This window comes from Cygnus atratus, chromosome 1 (genome assembly GCF_013377495.2).
Source record: "Cygnus atratus isolate AKBS03 ecotype Queensland, Australia chromosome 1, CAtr_DNAZoo_HiC_assembly, whole genome shotgun sequence".
Taxonomy (NCBI): Eukaryota; Metazoa; Chordata; class Aves; order Anseriformes; family Anatidae; genus Cygnus; species Cygnus atratus.
Genome location: NC_066362.1, coordinates 33536488 through 33542487, shown reverse-complemented (window position 1 = coordinate 33542487; position 6000 = coordinate 33536488). Strand labels below are relative to the sequence as shown.

Below are 6000 nucleotides of genomic sequence, written 5' to 3'. Positions count from 1 at the left end.
AGGTACAACTAGCCCCCAAAGCTGGTAGATCAGGGGAGCAGAATGAAGCCCTCATAATCAATGAGGAAATGGTTAGTGATCTGCTAAACCACTTAGATGTAAGCATGTTTATGGGGCCAGATGGGATCCTTATGAGTGTACTGAGGGATTTGGTGGAAGTCCTCACTAAGCTGTTTTCCATCATTTATCAGCAGTCCTGACTATCAGAGGAGGTCCCAGTTGAATGGCGGCCTGTCATTCTGACTTCAGGAAGCTCATGGAGCAGACTGAGTGCCATCACGTGGCACCTACAGGACAACCATGTGATTGGGTCCAGTCAGCATAGGTTTATGAAAAGCAGGTCCTGCTTAATGAACCTGATTTCTTTCTGTGACAAGGTGACACGCTGACTGTATGAGGGAAATGCTGTGGGTGTGGTCTACCTAGGCTTCAGTAAGGCTTTTCACACTGTTTCCCACAACATTCTCCTGATGAGGCTGTCTGTTCTTGGCTTGGATGGACGTATGCTTTGTTGTGTAAAAAAATGTGTGGGTGGCTGGGCCCAAAGACACTTGGTGAATGGAGATAAATCCAGGTGCAGGCCGGTCACTAGTGGTGTCCCCAGGTCTCAGTACTGGGGCCAATTCTCTTCAATGTCTTTATCAATGATCTGGATGAGGTGATTGAGTACATCCTTAGTAAGTTTGCAGAAAACACCAAGTTAGGCACAAGTGTTGATCTGTTCAAGGGTAGAAAGTCTCTACAGAGGGATCTGGATAGGCTGGACTGATGGGCCAAGGCCATCTGTATGAGATTCAACATGGCTAAGTGCCAGGTCCTGCACTTGGGGCACAATAACCCCATGCAACACTACAGGCTGGGGGAAGAGTGGCTGAAAAGCTGCCTGGCGGAAAGGGACCTGGGGGTATTTGTCAATAGTCAGCTGAATATGAGCCAGCAGTGTGCTCAGGTGGCCAAGAAGGCCAACAGCACCCTGGCTTGTATCAGACATAGTGTGACCAGCATGACCAGGCAAGTGATTGTCCCTCTGTACTCCTCCCTAGTGAGGCCGCACCTCGAGTACTGTGTTCAGTTTTGGGCCCTTCACTGCAAGAAGGACATCGAGGTGCTGGAGCGTGTCCAAAGAAGGGCAATGAAGCTGGTGAAGGGTCTGGAACACAAGTCTTATGAGGAGCAGCTGAGGGAGCAGGGCTTGTTTAGCATGGAGAAAAGAAGGCTAAGGGGAGACCTTATTGTACCCTACAATTACCTTAAAGGAGGCTATCACGAGGTGGGGATCAGGCTCTTCTCCCAAGCACCAAGTGATACGATAAGGGGAAATGGCCTTAAGTTGCACTAGGAGAGGTTTAGGTTTGATATTAGGAGAAAATTCTTCACTGAAAGAATTGTGAAGCATTGGAACAGGTTGCCCAGGGAAGTGGTTGAGTCACCGTCTCTGGAGATCTTCAAAAAACATGTAGATGTAGTGACATGGTTTAATGGTGAACTTGTCAGTGCTAAGTTGAAGGTCGAACCTGATGATCTTTCCAACCTAAATGATTCTGTGCTATGGTAATTGACTCCTGGGCATTCATTCATTACAGAGGCAACACCAAAACAACCCTGTAACCATCTTTCTCCACATGCCCCAGATATCGACACACTGAAAGAATCCAACTTCAATGGGAAAAAATTAAGCTAATACAAACCTTGTTTTGCAAAGAAGTGAAGATTAAAGTCAGAGATGAAACTATACTTCTATATAAAAACAACAACAACAACAAAGTTGAACAAAACCAAAAATGCAAAATGCAGACCCTCAACATCTGGATATAGTCTTGTGTTTGCAAGTGGCCATTACTCATTTGGAAGAGGAAGGTGAACTATTTGGAGCTTAAAATTCTCATGGTACTTTTACACTGAATTCAATATTATTTTTTACTGGCAAAAAAAAAGGGTAATCTATTTAGAACAGACTTTTAAAAGATTAAACATCATTAGGATAAATGACTACCCACATGTAACATAAAATTGATACCCTAGTGCTATGTAAACACTAATGTTCATCAGTGCCTGAGACAGGAAGGTGAGGAGGTAATGCCCCCAGGCATCAGTGTCACGGTCCTAACACTAGTCATGCATTCATTATGTTGATGAGACATTAGTATGTAATGCTTTACAGGCATCGCAAATCAGGCTAGAAACCTGAGATGTGCAAGGAAAAGAGCACAATGCACCTTGGAAAACCTTTTCCTGAGATCTGCAAATTTCACAGGTTCCCAGCACTGATTTCTCCACCAGTTTGCCCTCCAAACACCTTATGATCCCATAAGTAATGAAAAGCACATCCATTGGCCAGGGAGCATGTTGAAGAAAAGTCAAACCTGTGGAAAACAGTGTTGTTCCTATAGAAAATGTTAACATTTTTAGGTCCGCAGCTTGGAGGTAGAAGTAAGAAAGAAAAGACTGAAAGTAACTTTTCACTTTTGGTCTTGCCACAGTAGGGTATATCTGGCTAAACCATTAGGCAGCACATTAGTACAATATTCAGCAAAGATTACCATCAGGGGTACCTCATTTGTGCATTCAATTGCTAAATAGCTCCTTCCACTCAGCCATATGGACATCCTACCATGTTTACGTAATTTAGGCACAAATACACAGTCTTAGTGTGAGTCACCACAGTCTCTCCAATGTGTTATGAAATTCTTTGACTTTAGTCCCCAGCTATAAAACAAAGCTAATACTTTGCTTTCAATCAGCATCTTTGATTTCCAAGCTCACTAAGAGGTGTCCTCTAGCCTTCAGCATGGCCCCTCCAACATGAGGACCTCAGATGTCACTGAGCTGTCTGCCAATCCCAGAAACAGCCTGAAGACATTGCAGTTTCATAGGAAAGTCAAGTAAGCTTCAGTTGTCCCTTAAGAATCCTCTGATATGAGGTATCTCCTGAAATGTTATGCTCCTTCCCAAGAGAATGCAGACCATGATGGGCTGTGTAGGAGGCAGTGGAACAGCATCAGCTTAAATAAGCCAAGGCCTGATTCTTTGTAACAGGGTTTCCATTGTTTTTCTCTTTCTTCTCTGTAGTTTCCCAGAGCAGTAAGCTCAACACCACTCTGAAATAGTCACTGATCAGAGCCCCTCGGCTCTGATGCTTGTAGAAAGCTGCCAATAACCTCTGAAGAGTTTATTGTAAGCAGACAGAAATTCTGCCCTGCAGCTCTGAGTGCCCTTACCTTTCTGCATCGCACTCCGGAGGGCACGCAAATTGCTGCTGACCTTCCTGAGCTGGACTGGGACTAAGAGCAATTTAGCTGCTTTGGGGGTAGCACAAAAGCCCACGCTAATCATATCGGAAAATGTAGCACACAGGGCCAGTGACACAGTGATACAGCAAAAATTAGGGACCATGGTGTATCCAGGGTTCTTCAGACAACCATCCTGAGTGTCTCTGCACTGCATGCAGAACCTGTACAGACAGCTTTATCCCCCAGCTAGGCAGTCTGGCTGTCAGAGTTGACTGCATTCATACCCTGAAGATAAAGATAATCCTTTTGCTAAACTTCATACACTTTAAAATAAATTAGTAGGAGTACTTTCATCTCTGGTAATGATTTGTAGTTGAGATTAACGGCCTGATTTTTAAAAGTACTTGCCAGTAACCATGAGCTCTCTTTATTTACAACAATGTGTGAGCTTCCTGAATAGATGGAGAGGCTGGCTGGATTGCACCTCTTAACAGCAACAAACATCCTTGGCTTCCTCGCCCATAAATATTCTTCACTCAATATGGGCACATGATCACACACTGACTTGCAGATCAGTGTTACTGTCTTACTGATACTTTTTAAATATGTCATTACATTTTAGAAAAGTGACATTTTCATCTTCTCAATTGCTTGGGCACTATATGAGTGTACAATCAATCATTTTTACTGTTACTGCTTAGGTGCTTTCTTCAGGTTTCTTGTTGTAGGATCAAATGTTTCATACAGAAGTGTGATTTTTTATACCTAAATGCTATCTGTTTTTTCAAAAACTGGGAAGCTCAGTCTCACTCTGCTATTGGATGCAGAAGAGATAAACCTCAGCCAGTAAACTCAGAAAAGATTATAAACTTCTCCCTCCAAAAAAGGATAGTAGCAATACTCAGGAGTGTTATTTCAACATGATTATAAAGATGAAGACTATATTTCATTATTTTTAATACCCTTTTTCAGATCCATTTTCAATTTTCCTGAAAAAAACAAAAGCAGTATGGTGCTACAAAATCGACATTTTTATATATCAGCTTGCTACATACCACTGCTCCCAGATTGCTGCAGTAATTACCTTTATGACATTACAAGTGCCAATTTAGGAAGAAAGCAAATGTAGCTAGGAGCAAAAGGACTTGAAAAATAAAGATTTAGGATCCACCTCTGATACTTTTTCTATTCCTTGACCAAGAATCTTTCCTTTATACAAATTTATATATCCCATGCTTATGTATATATGAAATTGTTAAATATCTATTGCAGTCAAGTTCTGGGTCATCATATGGTTAAGAAGGCATTGCTGAAGAACCATAAGAAGGACCCAGGACTCTGTGAATCAAATCATTAAAAAAAAAAAAAAAAAGGTAAAAGAACAAGTAAATTAATTGTATAACATACTTCCTGCTTTACTTGGACATTTTCAGGGAGTTTGCATTGCACTCTTTATTGAAAGTAGGTAACTGAAGCATGCATGCTGTTAGACAGCGTATATGGTAGGGTGAATATTTTGGCAGCCCCAGAGAAGCCAAATGGAATCTTCAGGAGCCACAAATTGTCAAATAAATATGTTGCCAGAACATTCAAGCAGAAGTGAACAATTAACAAGTTACAATTAATAATTAACAAGTTATCAGACCTCAAAGTGTTGCAAGTATTTGTCTATGTGGCATCCCACCGATGTAAAGACAGCAGTTGCATTTCCTGAGGACAACTGTTTCAAAGTGATGGCAGCACTGCAGTGTCATGGGAACACTGTGGAGCCCTGAAGGACCAGCAACGTAATTATTTTAAATGTAATCATTAAGTTTAGAAAGCTAAGGACACTAAGTCAATTTTCTGGCAAATTCTATGCCTTCAAGACAACAAAGACTACAAGTCACACATTAAATTTATCACATTACATTTCTTTGAGGAAGTACCTGCTTGAGGGAAACAAGTTGGCAAGGAAAATCTTAGAGGAGAATCTCAGAGTTGATGATTTAGGCTTCATTCCTGGGGGTGGAAAAAAATTAAATAAACATGGACAAGTGTTTTAGACCAACAGTCCAAGAGCCTTATATTCTGTTTCAGGACATCCATAAAGCAGCACTACTAGAGGAAGGACTGACATAGGGGTGGAAGACTAGACACACAAATAAGCTGTACTTTTAGTCCGTCTTTCTTACTCAACCAGGCTAGAAATACAACTCAGTTGTACACAAACCTCTGAGTTTCTTTTTGTGTCAATATTTATTTAATGGGTACAATGTCTGTCTGCAACCAGGATGATGCCTTGTTACTCATTTACTTACCTTAGTGTTCATTGAATCAGCTCCCATTATATGAAACCTAGGAAGTTTTTCATTAAAAATCCCAAATCTTAGGAGACAACACCAATAAAAATAGACTTTTTAGACTCTTCTTCTATGATGTTTTTGAGCAGAAGGCAAAAACTTCCACAAAATCACTCAGCACAGCTTTCATTCATCTCTTTCACAGCATTTTACAGCTCTGTGGGCTATGTGAAGCATTTTCATGGTATCTGCCATCTCCCGTACAGCAGGTCATTTGGGGAGGCCCTGTGAAAAGTGCATTGTAATTGTGAAAGGAAGATGTCATAAAACTGTGAAAGTAGATCCCTTCTTTTAAATCCATGTAAATACAAATCTCAGCTTATTTTTTTAGTAGACAAAGCGTACTTGTAAAATTTGGGCCTGAAAACATACTGCAACAAAGTAAAAGAAACATAAGCTAAAGGTTGAAATTTGGCCCTCCTGTTAGA

At 41.1% G+C, this 6000-nt stretch overlaps 1 long non-coding RNA gene across 1 annotated transcript in view; it reads right to left on the bottom strand.

Annotated features, from left to right (window-relative positions):
* Positions 1–5206: 5206 nt before the first annotated feature.
* Positions 5207–6000, bottom strand: part of LOC126913685 (uncharacterized) — a 50640-nt gene continuing 49846 nt past the window's right edge. Inside the window, exon 3 of the long non-coding RNA XR_007709355.1 lies at positions 5207–5231. This is a non-coding gene — a long non-coding RNA (uncharacterized LOC126913685). The remainder of the gene's footprint in view (positions 5232–6000) is intronic.